The sequence below is a fragment of the Nipponia nippon genome, unplaced genomic scaffold (genome assembly GCF_047370975.1).
Source record: "Nipponia nippon isolate SJK-2023a ecotype South Korea unplaced genomic scaffold, ASM4737097v1 scaffold_10, whole genome shotgun sequence".
NCBI classification, from domain to species: Eukaryota; Metazoa; Chordata; class Aves; order Pelecaniformes; family Threskiornithidae; genus Nipponia; species Nipponia nippon.
Window position 1 is genome coordinate 34,950,732 of NW_028262291.1, and position 22,375 is coordinate 34,973,106.

Below are 22,375 nucleotides of genomic sequence, written 5' to 3' on the forward strand. Positions count from 1 at the left end.
CAGACCTTTCGGAAGCTGTCCAGCCCTAAAGAGCATGTGTTGGTGCTTGTGCAGCATCCAGTGCACAACTGCTTGATGATAAAATGTTTGATGGGGTTTGAAAAAAAGCAGAGATTTATCTATGACCTATTTTACCTGTTTAGTCTTAACTTACTTGGAAAAGGAATTACAGTCCTGTGTGCTGTACTGTGTTGACTTTTCTGGTTGAGACTTTATTGACCAACAGCTCTTCTAGGCTGAAATACTGCTGCTCTGACAAGTTGACTTGAAACATACCTCACCTGCCTTGGTAACCTCAAGGGAATTCGCTGTAGCTTGTAGCTGATCTTTGTTCACTGCTTTGAATAGCATTGTGAACACCAGCTGACCCTCGTTTTCTGCCTTAGAGACAGGTGCTGGTTGGTAGTGCTGTATGGGATTTGCTGTAGTGTGTTATGTAATATCTCTGATAAAAATGTACAGCCCCTAAAATACGTATAACAAATAATTATGCAAGCAATAACAGATAATAGATCAATTATAATAAAATAGACATAAATCATATAACTATATAGTCGTATAATAGATATTTATTCAGGTATCTGATAATATATAGATATATATGGATAATAACAATATAGAACAAGAACACTATTCTATATAATAATATATAGATATAATTCTGATACTCTCCATATAGATCTATTTTATATTTAGATATATAGAGAGCTAAAGATCTCTATAGCAAGAGAGATATAGAACTATATATACAAAAATTGTAATTAATTCTGTTTGGAAGCTTCTTCAGAGCAGTGGTTGGCAGCTTGAAGTGAGAATGCTATAGAAAATATCCTGTATATAAGAGTTTCTACCTCTTTTTATCTGCATGAATCCTCTATTTTCTGCACTTAGGAATTAGAAATTACTTGGTTTTGCCTTCACTGAAACCATTTACACCACTGAGCTCATCCTATATTATTCGGACAATCTACTAAATTATCCTTTTGTAAGACCTGTGTGCTGAGTAAGAAAGTCAGGAATCTGCTGGGTGATGGGTTTTATAGATTCTAGCAACTGATGCACTTTTACTCCTCCAAACTCTGGTAAAGTTGCTGTATTACCAAGTGTCTGACGAGGAATGACGTATCACACTACTCTGGCAATTCTACCTTGGGCAATGGCAATCACGTGTCTTGTACTGTTTAAAACTATCTAGAAAGTCTTGTAAAGGCTGACAGGAAATTTTACACTCTTACTGGCTTGTTTATTTTACCAAGTAATATGATGCAAGCTAGATTTGAACCACCTTGTGCTTGCGAGGCATTATGTCTAATAATCTAGCTGGGGGCATAATATTAACTACAAGACAACTTTGAGACAGTCATGAGACATCGTAAAGGATGTTGAAAGACTTCATGTAAGGACTAACACACCACCTCTGGCTTATCAGAAACCTTTTGAAATTTGAGTGTATAAAGGCTCATGGCTATGGCTCCATCTTTGGAGGAAACTGGAAAATCTGAACCTCTCTCCTCCAGCATTTTGCTTGCAAAGGAGGTAACAAGATTGCAAGAAACTGTGTTGCACTGACTAAGTCTTATTAAGACTGTCAAGAGAGACTGGCAAGCACGGCAAACTTCAGTTTCTTGGGCACAGCAAGAAATGTCTTACGCTGCGAAGTCACTGACCTGATCTCAGGTGTTGATTGCTAGAAAGTGAATTGGCTTTTGACAGCTTCCCTTCACCTGAGCAAGTGATGGCTCGGGTTGCACCGAGGTGAAGGCTGCTTGCTAATCGCCCTCTCACAAGGCTGCCTGGCAAACCTGCGCTGTCTTTGTGTCAGCAATCAAAGCATCAGCTGGAATAGCAGCTTCTTGGCTCTGTCTTTGAAGGGAGTTACATACAGGTGACAGAATCTTGAAATGCTGTTTTTACTAAGGTGAGGACTCATGGTAAGATTTTTCCTAATAAAAGAAGCACGATAGAAGGACGGATGTAGGACAGGCTTGCACAGACAGTAAGTTCCTGTTTGTTATTCAATGTTTTTATAGCGGTAGCTCAAAGAAACCTCAGTCAAGAGAAGAAACCCCTCCTTTTAGATGTGCAGAATTAATGATCTGAATTAGAGATGTCAAGTGATTGAATGGCTCATAGGCTGGGCATTAGGTACTTGGGATGTTTAAATAGGCCACATAACATATTCAGAATTTCATTTAAAAGGAAACTTTTTGGTCACTGAAAAGGTAATGTTTTAGATATACACTCACTGTGAAGTGGCACAATGTTCCCTTCCCAAAGCACCAAACTGGATCAAATAGGGACTGAAAACTGTGAAGCTCTTATCCCTTATTTAGATACTTGGGTTATAGCTCTACGTATCTGTATCGATCTACCTACATGTATGACTCTTCAATATAGATTAAAAAAACACATCAAAATAACTTCATGGTTTCAAAGGTCAGATCTCAAATCTTAGGATATTTGAGAATTCAAGCTGCATATGCAATGCATATGATTTAGCATTGGTGCATTATGATATAGATGTGTACAGTTACCTGACCTCGTGGGTTTTCCTCAGAACAGTTGCCTCATCTGACCCTGAAAGGAACTTGTTTTTCTATTGAATGATGCTGAGTAATATCATGCTTAAGTAAAAATACTGTTTAAAAAATGTCATTAGTGTGGGTAAAGTAGGTCTATTCTTGCTTCTCCCTGCTTTTGAGTGTGATGGGAGAACATAGCAATTTGCTACTGCAAATTGCATCATCCCTAACTGAAAAACAACCATTACCCTCTGGTTTAAATACCTGCTCTGAGAGAGAAATTCAGAAGAGATCCCTAACAAGAACCAATTAGCTAAGTACCTCTGATGAGCTTCAGTAACATCCTAAGAGTTATAAGGGCCTACTATCCCATGGGAAAGGAGACAGAAAGGAATCCTTTGGCCAAGCATAGATCTCATTTGAAATGAGATTATAAACATGCTGACTAGCTGAGCCAATTTTACTTCTGCATATAATACTGTATGCTGTTCCTTGCTTACAAAATTGTAACTCCTATTGATGTCAGCAAAAGCAGTAGTTATTTTATTTCTAAAGCAACAAAAGCCATTTTCTCTACCACTGTTACAAGACAACTCCACGGGATAATATGATCATAATTAAAATAGTAATAGATCTTCCAACAATTTAATTCTAGCAACTCGCCCTTGCCAAAAAAGAGAGGAAGGTAATAAGTGTAGGGAATAAACGCTTCAGAGGTAGGCAAAATGTTCCACAATTTAATCAGTCAAGTCTCCACAGCTGCATGGAAAACACAGCTTCTAACCCATGCTCTCTGGGAACGGGGAGGAGAGGCCAGAGAGGAGAAGTTCTAAAATTGCCAGATGAAGCTGGCACCTGAATGCATCTCTTCAGCTCTGTTATTGTGGCCCCTGGTAAACTAAAATCATGTATGATACTTAAGGAAAATCAACGTTGCATTCATTCATTTATGTTTTGTGATGTTTCATCCTCAAACTATGGCTTTTTTTTTTTGTACTTTTAAAAAGCTTAGAAATTTCGGGTTTGTGATAATATAATTTATACTTTTTCAGATTAGAATTTTACCTGTTATACTTTTTTTCCTGCTTTTTCCATGCTTTTATCCTATTTATTCCACAAATACTTTCTATTCTCCTTATCTGTTTGCCTCACATCTTTTGCTTCCTTTTCTAAGTAAAAACAGACTCAATATATCTTAGCTTGATGATCATCTCTAATTTCCACCCTTCATTTTCTTCACTTTGAGCTAGCAACTATTGGATGAATAAGAACCTGCCTGTAGAATTATGTCATTTAATTAACAAAGAAGGATACAAAATTCCCAATGTGATTGGAAAAGGCAGGGAAAGACAGAAAAAGTAAAAACAAAGGTCTTGCATGAAGTAGTATACCACTAGTGAGACATTATTATCATAACCGGTGACATGCCCTCTCGTGGTCATACTGCTACAAGAGCAATCCCTTTTAATTAAGGGCAGGCTCCTGTTCAGCTAGTACTTAAGCTTTTTAGTTTAAATCACGTGTCAGAGCCGTAAAGTGTGAGTTTGCTGGGCAGAACCGTGCTACAAGGAGAGAAACATCAGTTAGGAAAAAGGGAAAACATGTATTGAACTGTGCCCACGGTTTTGGGGTATAGTTTTTGTGGCGATATCCTGGAAATACAGATCAACATTCCCTATTCAGAAATCTAAAGGACTTCATCAGATGGTTTGTGTATATTGTGTGCTTTCTACAAACTCCTGATGTTATATATATCCTAAAGCTAAACAAGCAGACTTGGAAGACCTAAGACATAATGACAAGACTTAATTTCTTTCCAAATGTCAGATGCCATTTCTGATCTGCAGTTGAATATAGATCAGAAATACAGATTTAGTCTGCAGGTAAATATTGTTGGTTAGTTGACAATTGATTCTTATTGAAAATAACAAGGTACACTTGTTTTCTAGGATAAAGTACCCTCGTTTAATTAGGAATATGCAATTATGTTCTTCTTTGGGTTTGAATGGATAGTACACTAATTTTAGAACCTGAATCCAAAATTATCCATATGAGATGAATCCGCCGTCATCATTTACATTCAATTTGAGCTAGGCATCACATCTTTGAGTCATTGCAATTTCTGCCCGAACTGAAGCCCCTGATTGCTCTTGCTGCAAGTATACTGAATGATGCAGAAAGCAGCATCACATCTGCTGTTACACAACTAGTTAAAGTGTATTTTAATCCTCTAAAAACATCGTAACACCATTTTAATTCTCTATACTTACGCATACCAATAGGTACACATGTAACAGAAGAAAGTTTCATTTGCAACTTAAAATCTCTGGAAGTGATGACTATGGTGTCCACAGTTTCACAGAACATCTTTGGTGCCCATTATTCAGGAACTTGGCCTTCATTGCAGGTGCGGTCATATGGCATTGATAAAGGAAGTTGCATCGGTTGAAATTTAATGGCCTTTACACTAGAAAGTGTGCTAAAGGTTATTAAATAACAATACCTAGGTGTTCACAAAACACAACGTCAGAAACTCTGTAACTTCATTTTCGTCCCTCCCTTGTGGATTCTTCCAGGAGATCCATGGATTTTTTGTAAAGGGTGCCCCAGTCTGGACACAAGAACAGTAGTCCTATTGAAATCTTCATCTTAGTATTAGGGCAACATAGCAGCAAGACTTCCATTCAGTGTACAATCCACAACTGCACAGTGCCATTTTGTGCCTATTATTACTGCAGTTGTATTTGTATGTTTTATTGTTCTTGCTTGAGGTTTTTAATCAGTGTTTGTCCATCAGATTTCCCTTATTTTTTTTCCAGAGCTTATCTCCAATCTGCAAAAAGATCTTGGTTTCTGATTCTGTCATCCAGTGTGTGTTTTTTTCCCAGCTGGGTTTAAGCTGGTTCATTGCATCAAGCCATGTACCATCTCCATAAATTTATATTAAATTATTCAAAATGATTGCAGGCTGAAGAATTCCTAGCCACTGTTGGAGGTGATGACCTTGCTGTCTCAATGAAGTAGGACTCTTTGAGTTAGAGTCTAACTGTGGCCTTTTTTGTTCTCTTAAAAAAGTGTTTTCTTCAGGTTGGTTTATTCCTCCTAGCTTATTGCTGTCCATCTGCTGACTGTATGTGCACCAGTGGTACCAGCTTGCTCTAACAGTAGCCCGGTGACACTGGAGCTTAGGGAGTCCTGTCTACATTTGCTGGGTCCCAATTGCCTTCCCTGCCAGCAGTGTGAAGGGCAGGGGAGAAGGGTCTAATGCATCTGGGTTTCCATTTCAGTGCTCCTGGAAAATGTCCCCAAAGCAATCCTATGGCTCGTTACACCAGCTGTGGAACTTCTTTGTATTTACAGGACAAGACAACAAAGCAATAATTTCAGGATAAGTTCAAGTCTGAAGTTAGAAAAATCATCATAATGCAAATTGTCTATTGACTCAAGCTTCCATGTTTTTCATACGTACGTCAGTAGAGCAGCCTGGCATCTGTGGCTGCATAACCACAATTACTGAATATTTCTAAAGAAAAATATTCTTCTATGGTTTTATTACTATGGATACTTTCTCAGATAAAATATAACAGCTTAGCCTTTCAAATCAACCAAAAAGATTTAAATAGATGGACTTAAAATAAGACTGGAAGATAGGTGCATAAAACTGCTCTGAAAAATCTGGGCTATAATTCATATAGCTTTAATTATGCACTTCTAAAGAAAGGAAGTGCTCATTGAAGTTAATGAATATTTTGGTTCCTTATCAACTTGTGGATCAGAGCCTTGACATAAACACAGCTGGTGTGTGTTCAACCACATCTTCTACTGCTCCGCAAGTTATAGGATGTCATTTAATGAGGAGGTCTTGTGAGGATGTTTATCAAGTTAGCTTGAGTTCGCCAGAAGTAGATGATGTAAGCACTTTACAATAGAAACAGACGCAAAATATGCCTAAAGCTTGTAAACTCCCCTCCCCCTCAAAACAATTTAAACAAGAAGTTGTAGATTACATATTGCATAAAATATCATCATACTTATAAATTGTATGTGAAATTTGTGGGAAATAGTTAATCTGTTGACAAAGAAGTAATTAAAATTTTTATTTACTTTCACATCATAGTACATCTGTTTTGTTTGATTTTAAAATTCTGTTACTGCAGGTTAACATTTGATGTCTATCTGAGCTTTCCATGTGTAACTTCTATGGGAACAGTGGCCCTGCCTAAGATATTGCCATGCTGTACCATGTGCTGCAGTGAATTAGATGTCTTATCCATAAATAGTTCAATGCTGTTTCAAAAGAAAAGGAATTATCACTCCTGTTTATGGAATTTCTCCCCAAAACCTGGAATTTGGTTGATCTCAAGGTTGGGCAATATAAGAAGAAATATGAAAAAGATCTTGGAAATATGCAAAAGTCCTGGTTTCTCAGCTGTCACTGCTGGGTAAATACCAGTTTCCTTCTTGTCTACAATTCCATTTTTCTTTCAAAGAAAACCCAGACATTTGGGACAATGATGTACTGGTTGGTCTCCCTCTCGGTGTTCAACACAGAATTACTGCAAGACAAAAGCACAGCCAGAGACCATGACCATGGGACACCCCAAGCATCTCCATACCTTGCAGCCACAAGTACTTGAAAGATGCAATGACTATTTTGTCAGAATTTTGTTGTTGTTTAGCGACACTTAACCTTGCGTTGGACACCCAGGCTGTGATGCAATTAAAATAGAATTCACTAAAGGAACAAACAAACAAACAGCAGAAAGTTGTCTACCCAGCCTAATGAGAAACAGTGAAGAGAGAACTGAAGTTTAGACTCTCTTCTCATCCCTCAAGAGTAATTGGGGGTGACCATCTGACTCTACATTCTGGATACTAATTTCTCTAGAGTTTAATCAAATCAGATCATCCCTTTTCTCTTGAAGAGCTCTGCACACTGAGCATGTGTTTCCATTATAACGCCATTCTGGTTGCCAGGAGCCAGGCTGCTTTTTAGTTTAATCAGTGGAATTTAATACAAGTTGGTAGAATAACTCCTGATTTTATTTACATTCTCAAGCCTGAGACTGAAGCTCAGGGCTCCCTTATGGATGACAGTTTCCTCTATGTTGGATCAAAGACTGTAAATCATTCATTCCTATTGACTTTAAAAATGACAATGCTGAATAGAAATAGAGACTGTCTAAAATGAGCAGTTTATTATGAAAGAAGATTTAAGTTGAACTACATTTTATATGGTGGTTTTGTTGTACATCCTGAGTTTGTATGCTTATTATACCAATATCAGATTGTGGCTGAGACAAAACCTCTGGGACTATCTCATTTCACAAAATATGCAAACTAAATATCCATATAACTGATAGGGATTGTCTATGGAAATTGACAGTCTGTGGGAAGTCTTCCATAGTAAATGTGCTCTTTGGTTTAGTTTCCTCTACTACAGCATTGTAATTCATTACAATCTATGTAAATGAAGCTACTTTTTATTGTACATTAAAAATGACAAAAATGCACCCCAAACAGCTTAAAATCTCACATCATGTTAAATGCGTTAACACATACATACACCTACAGATATATCGCATAAGTGTGTTTATTCAAGATCTATACACAAGTGTTTCTGCCTATCTTTTGTCAATGACAATCATCAGTTGTATAGTGGAATATTGCTATTCACAAACAAAATAAAATGTAGAAAAGGAAAATTAGGATAACTTTTTTAGGAATCCAAGTTTGACAGTTTAATTAGTAAGCATTTAGTGACATTTATTAGTGAGTTAAGCCTTCGATACACTGTTTTGCACTGTTTCAAAAAGCTTTGTTGGGAGCTCAGATACTAATTCGTACATGCTGGATGAGTGGTGCCTGATACTGTGATCCTTGCTGTTGGGTTTTTTTTCCAGTAGATACATTTGAGTCCAGCAGGCTGCCTGACTTATGATACAGCATTCATAAGGATCCTAAAATAACTTCTGTCCCTCATTTGATATTTATTTTAGGAGCACACAAAAAACAAAGGACGGGGAAATGCTGCCACTGGTAGTATCAGTAGAAGTTAGAAGTTTCCTGTCCCTAGGGGTTCGTGGCATCTCGTATAAACCTGCTACTTGTCACCTTGACGCTTCCTCACACAAGGCTTGTCTACTTAATTATAGTTAGTAAAATTAAGGCGAAGGAACTAATGCATCAAAGGTGATGAACGTTAAATAAAACCCCTCTGGATGCTCTGACTCAGCGACTCGGCAGGAAAAAAGAAAGCTTAGGGATAACTGATATGTAAAGTGAAGAACTAAGGCCAGTTTACATCTGCTGGGAGCACTAATTTTATTCTCTGTTTAATTCTGAGCCTAATGTGCTGATCCTCATGTACTTCATGTGTCTAGGTGAGTTGACTAAACTCCTTGTTTAGTCCCACAGCCCTTGTAATACAAATAAGGAGAACTTCAGTTGAAATCTGTGGCATTGCCTGAATGCAAAAACTGGAATTAGAAGAGAATAGCTATTTTTGTTATGGCCAAAAGATAGGATCAAATTATCTTTAATATTACCAGTGGCAGTTAGTCTTGGTTCTGATCATCCGAACAAGAGCTTTGACTTTCAGGGAAACAGGGTAAGGTTGTGCTGAGTGCGTTTGAAAATCCCACTGAAGATGTGCCTGTTCAGAATGAGGAATGATTTGTATTTATACAAATATAATACATTTATTTGTATCTCTGCTTCTGCATTACTCTCTTCTCTGGAAATGAAGCTCCAGTTATGTTGCAAAGTTCCTACGAATCTGGACCGGAAGTGATGTTTATAAATAAAATTAATACGTCACCATTCATAATGAAGTCTCCTTTAAGGAAACATTGCATGGCCTCAGTATGGTAAAACCACATTGTAGCTGTTCTTTCTGTTTTCTACTGCCCACTGCAGCTTTCTGAGAAAACACTAGAAAAAACTCTAGAAAAAACTAGAATGGCTCAGAAAAGAAGAAAACCAAGTTTGATCATGTGCGATGTAAAATATACGAAACATTTAAACAAAGCAGTATTCCCTTAGCAACTTCTAAGCTTTTCTGTCCAATGCAGAAAACCAAAGTGATAGTTACAGCATGTGCGTGGGAAGGTATATGGGGTGAAACAGAAAACAGGCACAGATACACCCTTATTTTAACATTTCCTTTTAATCGTTCTTGTAAAGTAGTAATTCCTTTATTCTCAGAGCCGAATACCTGACTAACGTTTACTCTTTTGCTTCTGTAGTTACGCATTGTACTTTCTCTTTGAGGGAAACGCTTGCTGAGGTTGAAGCCAATGGGGCTGTGAAGTTTTCCCTCTGGCCACTAGATGCTAGCACAGCACAGCTGTGGCCGCCCGGAGCTGCCGGGCCGAGGGAGCCAGCCCGCGGCCCCCTTCCCCTGCAGGCTCACCTGCCACAGAAACCGGAGCACTTCATACCCTTTTACAGGCTGGCAGCTGCCTCCGTACAAAAATACAGCTCACTGGCACCTTGTACTTCTTCCAAACGACCATGGTATCAATAGCGATACTTGGGCTCAGGGAAGAATGAAAACCTGTAGGACGGTTTGAGCCGCGCTACCGAGTTTTACCTGATTGACTCAGTCATATATACAATTATCTTGGTGCAGGTACAGGGGTTTATTGTATTAGGAAATAACATACCTTACGAAATGAATAAAAACCCAACCATGCTAACTGCAAAACAATACTTTAAGGATTTCAGAAGATCAGATTCAGCAGTCAAAATGAAGGAAATACTAGGGAAAAGAAGCCTAAAAAGATTTTTCTGGAGTGAAGAGAGATGTGTAGCATTATATATATATATGAGATGCATATCTTAGTCAAGTTTGATTCATTTAGAAATTCTGCTTTTCAGAAAGTATTTGGTACTGGTATTGGTATTTCTTTAACATTGTTGGCATTTCTTTAACAGTTGTGATTTCAGGTGTTTTTGAGAATAAATAAGTAAACAATAAATAAAATGTATTCTTTATAAGTGTAGGGCTTTGTTATATTAAAGACAAAAAACCCAAGCTAGAAGAATACCAGAAAACTTAAAAATTCAAAAACTTGAAAGTCAGGAATTGCCAGAATCAAGGCATGCATGTTATCTTGATTTGGTCCATGTGTGCATACATGATGACAGTCATTAATTTAATAACCATACTGTGCTTTTTCTAAAGACTGGAGACCTCATTTAGTGCACATGAAATGGTAGTTATTTATTAGTTACTTTTCTCCACTTCATCACATATATACCCCTCTGCATTATCTACTATACAAACCATACAAGCTCTGCTTTCAAGATAGTATTATTTTTATCTCTTTGTAGCATCCTCTATGTTCATAGTATCCTCATTTTCTACCCCTGGTTAATGAACTTTGAGCTTTTCTGTATGGCACCTAAGAAGGCCAGATGATCATATTCTTATCTCGTGGATAAGAGGCTGAGCCACAGAGGGTAAACCCAGCATTTCTCAATGAACGTAATTGCATACCCTGTATGAGAAACCAGTTCTACAAACTTTGGTGGCTCTTGAGCATCTTGTAATGCATTTTATGTTCAAAGCCCAAACTGGCTTCAGTTACTATAAGTGCTCAGTACCTTTCCAGGATGCATCCCAGATTTGGGAGCCAGAAGGAACACGAACATTTGTCCCTGTGTGATGCTGAACAGATGGGGTGGAATCCATTTCTCCAAAGCAGCCCTCACCTGCCTTGGGCAGTCCCTTCTTGCCTTTCTTCACACAGGCCTATCCTGTCTGGGCCCTTCTGCAACAAATAAAGTATAGGACACATTCCTGAAACAAAAGCTGCCCTCCTTACCTAATTTTGAATTCTTGCTCCAAACTAGCAGCATATCACATTTAGAAAACCGAGTACGGATTCAGCCCTATGCTACACCACGATCACATCACCGAGGGGCACTGTTGTCTTTGGTTAAAGTACCAGCCCTGGAAAACGATGATTCAGCGGGTAAAGGATCTCTGTACCCAGCCCTGGCGCTACCCAAACAAGCTGCCCTGCTCCATCAGGATTGCCCTACCCTGACAGGCAGGAATATTTCAGAATTAGAGAGGAAAAAGTGACGCTGTTGCCTAGTACTTGGGCTTTTTGTTGAGATTACCTCTTACTACCAGCTGTGAAATTGCCTTGGAGATTTATCCACTGGGAACTAAGAGAGACCGAGTCATTTTGCATTCAGACAGTGACTATTCAGTGTGATTCAACTGATCTGAATTAAGGTAGAGGCAACAAGCAGCATCTCATTTCCAGGCTCTGGTTCATTCATTTCTCAAAGAGACCCCAAATTTTAAATTTAACAAAACTGATTTATCATCTGTTTCATTTCAAACTCCTTCCATGAATGCTGCAGACAACCTAAGGCATCAGATCCTGATCTTGGTTGCTGTGAATGCGGAGTGAAAAAACACCAGTAGCTTCAACAGATTTATATTAGATTGGTTCCATTTGTGCTGAACTACCACAAAACTGCTTTAGCCTTGGAACTGGCAGCTTAGTTACATTACTATGAAGGTCCTGGTCACTGCACCAGAGATAAGATGACAGAAGGCTTTTCCTTTTAATGGCATTTCTGCCAGCTTGTACTTCTGTCATGAATATTCTTTTAAAATAGCCCTCCAAAGGCAATTAAGAAAAACAAAAAAATAAGGAGAACAAAGAGACTGTCATTAGTAATCCAAGTAGGGTTTCGTTTCTGAGAAAGGATTAACAATGAAGACAAAGAGCAGAATGAGAAGGCAATTGATGTTGTCATTATCAGCAATTTCTTCAAATTAAATTGGCAAGTCTTGTATTCAGCATGCAATATTCATTGTGGATTGGCATTTGAAAAGATTTGTAAGAATTAAAAATAAGTCTTTAGAGCAGGGCGGCAGAAATATGGTCTGGATCGGGACCTTGGGTAAATTCCATCAGGACTCCACTGCAGCTCTAGCTGTGCAACATGTTACTCGGTCCTGGGGAGATCCTCTATTTTTTCACTGTTCTCTTGATCTCTCAGGGCAAAGTTAAGCACATGAAGTTTTTGGCAGACCAGCCAAAACTGGAGCGTGTGCATTGCCTTCTGCTTTGCAGATCTATGTAGAAACTACGTAGCAGACCTCAGCAAAATTAAATGAGTAGCCTGGTTTAGAGTGAAGGAAACATTAATAATACAGTGAAAGAAACTGAGCTGGGAATTTCCCTCTTTGCAATAGTGAAGAGCTTCACCATGTAACTAATGGAGAGTTTTAATAGAGTATATGGTAGGGATGGCTGAAGAACCTCAGCTAATTTATATCATAATAGGATTTGCTTGGTGGGGAGCTCACTCCAGTGAGGGGAATGAAATGTCACTGAACATGTGGAATTTCAGAACAAAAAATAGTTAGTAGCCAATGAACTATGGTGCAATATTAACATTGGCAGTCTCCTTCAGCTCATATCGTCTAGCAAATATCATCAAGAAGATGGGAAATGTCAGGGTGTTGCCTGTGCCTATTCTAAGCTACTGCCCTGAAATGCTGGGCTGGTGGCTTCTCGAGTCTGCCTGTCCCTGGCTTTGTCAAGGAACACATTGAAACACCTTGATTCCATCCTGGAATTGAATCGAATCCATCCATTCATTCCAGAATGAGAAAACTGCACAAAGTGTCCTAGGATGAGAGATTCGTTCAAATAATGTCATCAACAAATCTGATGTCTTTGTCTCTGTCCTTTAATATCTCCTAGCTTTGCTTAGCCAAGGCCACTGAGTTCACAAAACCGAAGCGAGACCTTGCTATTGTCATTCATCCCTGCACGCTTGCTCCTTGCAGTGCTTCTCTTAACATTTCCCACCATTCTTTCCTGTCCTGCGTTTCTGCTGCTCCTGCCTCTTTTCCCCTCCGCTTTCCCTGCTTTCTCTCCTGCTTTTGTCTGCTGCTCCCCACTGCGCCTCTGTTACTCCTTTTGTTGTGTCCCTTGTGCCGGTGCGTGCACCACTCCTCCTTCAGCCTCCCCTGCTCCTCCTGCTTCTTCTCGCTGTGCATCCAGCCACTTCCCTCGTATATCTGCCACTCCGCCATGCACAGCTGCTGCTCTTCTCCCCACCTCCACCACTCCCGCTGCTGCTGCTGCTCCAAAAACAGTTTTGACCAGCTCTACTTCCAAACAATGAGGCTTTGACCTCTTTCCCCTGGGAGAAGATTTCACAGCCAAACACGTCTCACTGGCAGGAGCTTTTCCTGATATTCAGCCTGTTTCCTTCTCCCATTGCTCCTACTTAAATCTCTTTATATTGAACTAACAGCTCGAGCCCTGGGCTAGGTGTTTTACCCCTCCTTTTCTGCCTATTGCAAAGAAGGGCTGGATACAGCTAGCGAGGCCAAAATGAACAGGGACACCCTCATAATATGCAGCACTCTGCATCCAAGTAAGCAAGCTTCTGTTGTACCCAGAAGGAGCAGAACAAACACACTTACTATAATGAAAAATAGGCCACATGCCTTACAAAAATTCACCAAGGGCCAAATCTTGATCAGTTTTTATCCATCTGAAGGAAAGATACTCATACGGACAGCTGTGTCAACAGCCTGTGAGCCAGGAGCTGAGTGAATCTGAGCTCCTGAAGGGGGGACAGTGATCTGAAATAGGTGAATAAGGCTCAAACTGAGCAAGTTTGGATGCAGAGGGAGAGGTTTGAACCCGGGAGGTAGAGGAGAAAAACATTAAGCTCACAGAGAGTGCAAAAGCAGGAGAGACTGAGTTTAGGTAACGCAAAAGAAAGGGAAGAAATACAGCAGACCGTATGGAAGGGAGAGGGGCGGGAGGGGTGTTTGAGCAGCTGGACGTGGGCTGAGGTGCATTAGGTGCCCTGCAGTGGGCTGACATGGGTTGAGTGGGGCCAAAGGCGAGCACACCCCCCCACACAGCCAGGCCAACAGGCTGTGGAAGTGACTGAAGCCAACTGGGAAGAGACTCGTGTTTTAAGGGCAAAGACTGTCTTTTGACTAAGTATCAGAAAACTGTTCAGCAGAAGAAGGGATTAAGACTGATAGTAAAGCTTCATTTCCAATTTGCAGTTTCTGAGGCAGCCAGCTGATGTCTGTATACATGTCTCAGTGGCTGGTGTGAAACTGAAGTGGTCATCTACCCATACAATCACCTAGACTCCTCCTTGCTAGGCTCAGCACAGATGCCAAGGATAGAGACCGTAGTTTTACCAGGTAGAGTGAGCCAACTTAACTGCTGAAGAAAGGTGGAGATTTTCTTCTCCTTCTTATCCTGTCTCCCAGCTGCATCTTCCTGCCACTTACTCGGCTCTGGCACTTGTTTGAACCCTTCCATCAGCTGATCCAACTCACTAAACCACCACAAACAAATCCATTTCTTTTTTGTGATCAATTTTCTGCTGGCTTAGTGAATTGGTTCATAAAAGGGGTCCAGAGAGCACCAGTTTTAAAGCAGGGAGCAGGACTGTACAGCTAGGCAGGGGATAGTGGAGATGAAGGGAAGAGGGAGCATGATTTCTCCTCATCAGAGGCAAGACTTTAACCTAGCTCAGTGTACAGAGCACTACACCCTGAGCGAGCATCTGCTCCCTTTTCTCCGGTGTTTTAAAATGTGCTAACCAATATGTACCCATTAGCACATTGTAAGGGCTGCTCATTTTCCTAGTCTAGACAGGCCTTTCAAGCAGACATGCAGATCTGCCTTCAGGCGTATTGTCAGGGCAGTCCTCAAAAGTACCTTTCAGAGGCTCAAAAGACGACTTCAGATGGCAATTTGGAATCTTATTCTTAGTGATTAAAATAGCTTATTTTGGCCAGTCCAAAAGCTAAATTATTAATACCAGCTGAATTAATAGCAGTGAAAACCACTCATTAGAAATTATAATAGCACTGAACACCATAACAGATCCCCTATAGTGTAAATCAACCTGGCCCCATTTATTTAATGAAGCTACAGCTGCTTACAGCAGCCAAGGACCTGCCCTAACATTTTCTTGCTTTTGCATGTACCTAACATAACATCGCAACCTTCTTGCTCAATTTTTCTGCCATTCTTATAATTTTTCCCTTAGAGGGCTTCTTTAGACATAGCAAAGACTGCTTGGTAATTTCTATGTCTAGCCTCCTATTTCCCTTGCTACTCCCCCATGCAGTAATTTCTGTGGGGAAAAGGTAAATCAGAGCCACATGTTCCCTTTATAAGCCTGAGATAAAGGGCAGCAGCAATATTGTTTGCTGTGAATTCACCAGGATTAGTCAAAATGCTGTTAACTACGGAGAAGATCACAGTATCAGCATGCTTCCTCTGTTTTGCATGTTACTTTATTGGGGTAAGCTTACTTTCTTCTGTCGGTATAAGAGGCAGCTGAGGGTGGTATGACACATCCCGGTGTTCCTAGGCAGAGGCCTTCCCCCATCACAAGCTGGCACAGTTAGATGTGCCATACTCAGCCAACCAAACGTGCTGTACCTGATGGAGCGTAGGCACTAGCTGAAGGTATGAAGAACATACAAACATTTTAAAGTTTTTAGTTACTGCCATAACAAAAAGATTGGGTTTTAGTTCATCAATGAAAAAATAGGAGAGGTGGATAACACAGAGATTTTTTCCAAGGAAACTATATTATTCATGGAAATCTGAAAACATAACATTTTTATTTTGAAACACCACCATTGTAGTGTGTGTGGACATGTGTGTGTGTGTTTCTAATCTGTCTGTCTCCTGTACTGGGGAGGGAAACGTGCATCACTTGCATCACTGGTTACATCCCGCCATGGGAGATACAGTCCGATCAGGTTCTGCAGCTCTAGAACAAAGATTAGCATTATTACTAGATCAAAGAAAAAACTCCTTTATTAATATCATGCCCAGGGACTGACAGCCCACCGAGTCACAGCATTGTGAACCGTGATCTATTCCAATGAAGTCAAGAGCATCACTGTGGAATTACACTTACATGGGCGGAGACTAAAACTCTTGGTCTTATTCTGGCTCTCATATCTGTTCCCAGTTACGCTAATTAGCATTTCCCTGAAGACCAACCATTAATCCACCTATCGCCAACTGAAGAGTGCAATGCTGACTATTTGAGCAGGTATTTAATTCTTCCCACCAGATATTTTTAGAAACTATTTGTTTCATCACACATTTCCCTAGTTTTGCATCTCCGTTTGAGGTTGCATAAGCACAAAAACATCCATGTGTCCTGCACTCGCATTTACGCTGGAAGTAAGTTAAATCCCCAGATCATTTTAGCATTTCAGGTAATGCTTTTGCGCTAGAGCTGCTGGCCAGTCTCGTTTGTAACACAGTTGCTTAAAATCAGTGTTTTCCAGAGTGTTTCAACAAACAGTTATCAATAACTTTTAATGAACATTTGCTTGACGTGCACTCAGCAGTTCTGGACTACTCAATAATATCACCTGTAGCCACATGGCTTCAAAGATCAGTCTTTTCTACTGCCAAACTGAGAGTGTTGGAGGGACTTAGACATTGTTGACACTGGTAGTGGAACATTTTTTCCCAAATGGATGCTGTTATTCATCTCAGGCTGAAAGACTCAGGGGATGTTTTCTCCCACTTCATTTTGGACTCTGAGACTTGCAGGGCTTTTCTGAAGCTACTAGGACTGATTCTCAGTGAATGATACCCATACGTCTTAGCTTTAAAGACAGAAGAACCTCTTACAGTCATACAGTGGGACCTCCTAATACTTCTCTAGGACATTTCCATCAGATGGTCCAAGTTTTGCACAGAGCCACCATGCTTTGCTGTAGGCCTTGTTTGACAGGAGATGCTGCACCTGAGGTGCAGAATAAAGCTCATCAACACAACTATCCCCCTTTTAGCAGAAAACTAACCGTGACTGCAGTGTAAAGCCCCAGCCAATATTTTCACCAGCTTGCTGGTGTAAGCAAGGACAGGGACACACCAGCTTACAACGTGGTGAACTTGGCTGTGAACTGAAGAGGCACCATCACCAGCTGCATGGTGCTTACCTGATAAGTAGTCACCCAGCATAGCCCAACATAAAGGGAAGGTGGCTGTCTGTCCTCCTCCTGTGGTGGCTGCCTGTCTCTCCTCCTTCTCCCAGGGCCAAACAGTCTCAGGTTACTCCACGCTGGCTGTGGGTAGGAGCGTGTCTCTGCACTGGAAGTTTCACAGCCTTTGATGATTTAATGTGCCTGTACCCTGATGACAGGACTAGGTATTCCGGGTTTTCAGTCACAACCTCTGATCTTTTTAAAACTCCCTTAGCTGTTCTTTACTCATTTCCTTTCCACCTTGCTGGCTTAGTCCAGGTTTTGGTCAGGTGAGATGGCTCTGGGAAGCTTTCCCACTGTGGAGGTAGCTACTCCATTACCTCTGTTACTGTACATTTGTTTAATTAATTGCTCATTTTGTTCCTGAGCTGTTATGCTGGCCCAGTGCACTTATGGTATGCATGAGTGCCTAAAAGGTGACGAGGCTCCTAGGGATGACTCTGTCCCTTTCATTTATTTATAGAAGTTGAGCACATGATCCCTTATTAATTCCAGGCACCATCGGCTCAGCCTGACTGGAGATAAAGTGGCACAGGCTCCAGCCCCTCTCAGCTGGCACTGACGGCAAGCGAGGCAGTAAGGTCCACGCTGCAGAGAGCAAGACTGATCAGCCTAGATCAGGAAAGCAATTAAACTTTATGTGGCATTTGAACTGTGGACCTGGAGGTGCACAGAATAGCCTTTGGCCACTCTAAGGTCTTTTTTTTAAGTGCTGTGACTACTTAACAGAGGTAATTGTAAGAGCATAAATCAAGGTTTCTGTTATTCCTCAGGAGGCCAACATTTATCACAGCAGATCTTAAAATGAATTTGAAGCATAGAAATTATGAGAATTTATGTAGCAAATGACTTATTGTCAACAGGCCACGTAGCAAAAGCTTCAGCAGCAGCAGCTGAGACAAACAGCCTCATCAGTATATGGGCTTATGTTTAAGCACTGAACTATGGCAACATTTGACAAATGTTTCTTCTGGTGGGACTGCTGGTTTAAACAGCCCGAACTGCTTGTTCTTACCCCTGAGCTGCTCTTTCAGATGTGCCTTGGAGTAAACCGGGGCTGCTCGGTCAGTCTGGGTCACCATCCAACCCCACAAACAGCTGCACTAGCCAACCGAGGAGGGGGTGGCACAGGGTGGGAAGGGGAGAGAGTGTGAGGGCTGCTTGAGCCAGCACCGCTGCTAAAAGCCATCCTTGTCAGAGTAGGTCCTAGCTGTCCGAAGCCCTGGGATCTTTGCTCCTTTTCAGCCCACAGACACCTCTGAAGCTTGCTCAAGTGTCGAGCTGGGGATTTCCAGGTGCACTTCATCCACCTTCTCAGTCCCTGGTGTGTGGGCAGGGAGTGGGTACAGCGCAGTATTATGGGGTGGGGATGTGCTGCACCCAGGTAAAACATACATAGTCAATAGAAGTTTCGCCTACGTGTGCTTGGAGGGCAGTGGATGAGAGGAGGTGACAAGCAGGTGTCCTCCATAGTAGATCTGTGGGTTGAGGGAGTCCCCTGAGGCATAAAACCTTCCTTGCCAGGCTACATCAAGTCCAGTGCAGAGAATTTATTGTCCTGGATCCAGGCCCAAGGACTGCAGCTCTCGCTCTGCTGCTATCTGAGTAGTCTGGGACCAACATTTTACCTGTAGTTCACTTTTCACCACCATCTGTTAAACATCTTAAGACATTTGTGCTGAACGTCGAACATGCCGAGTTCTGTATCAGCTGGGTTATAATTAATGAGCGGTTATGATATGGCTGTTGGAAGACTTCCACAGAAAGTGGAGCTTCTTTTATCCACAACAGCTCTGCTCCCCCTATTCATCCTCTGCACGTTCCCTGCGGGTGCGCGCAGCTGAATCACACAGTACTGATCTGGATTTCCTTGTTCATAAGCACTGCTTTTTTTTCCAATACAAAAAGGAGATGCCAAAGAAGGTTGTTGACTTCATGTAATTTCTCTGAGGTGCTTAGATACCGAGCTGCTGAGCATACTCTTGATAGATGAGATTAGATAAAGAAGGAGTGAGATCAAATAGCAGTTTTCTGTTACTGCCTTCCAGACAGTTGAGATGGAGCTCAGATACTAATGTGATGGGCACCCTAGAAACACCTAAGAAAGATAGGTCATTGAGAAGCAACTAAATAAACCATTCTCTCCCCCTACAATTGTAGCTATACAGATGCTTTCCCCCATCCCATTAAACTCTTCTCTATTCCCAAGAGGCGGCAGTCTGGGTCTCTATAGGTGTAACATTTCTGGCTCTTTTTGTCTGCCTGCAGTGGCTGTTGAAAAACTGGGTTTAAAGAGGAGTAGGTAGCAAAATGCGAATTAGTACATATGAAACTTCAAAAATTCATTAGCAAAAATGCTATCCCTTTTTAAAATTAGCAAGGATGATGATTCTAATTCCCATGATGTTTGATTAGAGAGCTAGGAAGTTTGCAAAGTATACTTTTGCTAACAGATTGAACTTGACAATGTTTTGTGAACTAATCCTATGCCTTGGAAAGGCTTTGATATATATTTTGTCTCGATGAATTGATTCCACAGAACACAAATGGTCAGTAGCCTTTTAGCATTACATAAGTTTGGAAGAGTGCTGCTCTATTGGAATTTAAATCTTTATCTCAGTGGTAATACTTGCCATCTAATTTTGACCAATAGTTAGAAAAGCATAGTTAGCTTCCAGGAAAACTTTCACAGAAGCTGTCATGGGAATTATTTTTTGCTGAAACACTTGGAAGCATTTTTGGGAGAGATGTGGGGAAAAGAGGAAGAATCAAATCTTCCCACGTAAAGACACTATATTAGAGAAGAATTTCAAGCATTTTCACCCGGAGACATCCCAGGTCATCCTTCTCTTCTGTCCTGTTCCCCTTGTATTCTGACAGACCATTTGCACTCCCTCTAGCAAAACGTGTAGAGGATTTGGGACCGTGGGATCCATGCAAACACAGTTTCCATGGCCTTCCTGGGACTACTTTCCTCCTGGTCTTCTACCCCTGCTGGTTCAGAGACTCTTCCCGTGATGAGAAAAGTGAGAAGAGTTTTGTGCTTTGGTTCTGAGATCAGTACATTTCAACTACAGTGCCTGAAATTTAGCAGCCAGGGTTGTGCACTCGTTGTGAGAGGCAAACTGCCTGATTCAGCTCAGAATCTAGGTTCCTGAGCATGCTTGGAGAAGGACACCATCTGCAGAACAGGGTGCTTACAAAGGCTTCCACTGTTTTCTTGAATAAGAACACCTTGCGCACCACAAACTTCTCTTGGAGTTCCTTCTTGAGATGAGTCTCTGTGCCTTGGAGATTAGCACACTATAGAGGCAATGCCCCCAGTAGAGCGAAGAAACATGCCTGAGCCAGCACAGTAGCAGCTTCATTAGTTACTTGAATAAATTGTCAGCCAGTGTAGCAGTATGTCTCTAGACTGTGACGCTGGTGAGGCTGTATGGCTATCTGTACCGTTTAGAGCTGCAGTGCCAAAGAGTGAAAGTATTTCTAATATCATGTCAGCCAGCTCTGCTCAGGGATGTTCAATGCTGAAGTGAGTAAGAGAAGATTTCCAGAGTCTCTCATCTCCTGTGGCATCACTGTTTCAGAAATCCTAGCACCCTTTCCTCAGGAGGAAGCTTCTGGCTGCCATTGGCATCACCGAATGATCTCTTTGCGAGCTTGCATTTAGGCCCTGGACCAGTGCCCGGTTTTCAAATCACATATACTTCGTCCTACAAGAGATGCCCCTTCTGACCCTGGTGTCTCTGTTCCATCTCAGGCCGAGACTACAGAGGTTTGGGCCAGCAACTTCTCCATTACGTCTCCGGTAAGAGTCAGTTCTTCCGACGAGACGTGGTCTCCAGAAGTCCCCGGCGCGGCGGTGTGCATTCCAGATTCCACTTCAATTATTCACACAGGGCTGCAGCGCGCTACCTGCCACTCAGACAGCCTCTCTCTCACACTTCTCTTTTAAATAAGACATGCTCTCCTCTAACCACAGAGAAAGGTCTTGGGAGCTGACATGTATTTACTCTAAGTGGGGTTCTTGATCCTACCCTTCTGAAAAGCATATCTCCTGTAAGGTATCACTGGCAACCCCAAAGACAGTTTTGGTGAAGCACATTAGGAGACACTTGCACCATTTGAATTGATGTGGCAATTAAACAAGAGTAAATGTCCAGGTCTCTGTCCCTCAAGCTTTGGCGACCTTGGAGCCCGCACCTGAGCTTTAAGGCACTGATGTTCGGTAGGTTTAAAATACAGTGTTTTCTGTTTTAAAAACTCAAGAACCCTGTACCTGTAAAGCTGCTTTTTCTGCTGAAGGATTTGCTCTCATTGACCCTGAGAATCCAAATTGACCTGTTCAAAGCCTGGTCTTAGGGATGCTGTTGGTTGCTTGTGACCTGTCAGAAGCGCTTTGCTCTTGGGCTCACACACCTCAGAGAAGATCAACGACTGGCATCACTCTACTGGAACCCAGCAAGCAACAGCCAGCTCTGTGCAGGCCACATCTGGGGTTTCTAAATGTACAAATGGTCAGACAGAGAGTCTTTCTGGACTACTAAGAATTATGCAATAGACTAATTAGAGATGATGTTTAGAAAGGGATTTTCCATTGTAGTCCCAGAAAGTCTCAGATTTCACCTATAAAAGGGGTGCTCTGACTGGCAGCCCAAGGGCCGTGCTTTGCCCACAGAAAATTCCTTTGCTTTGCTGGAAATGGGGAACAGCTGGTAGGACTGCACACAAGGCCCACCAGCTGAATGACCCCTATGGTGCCTGTACGTAATCAATTATTAAGAGTCAGGACCTGCCACTGTTGCATCCA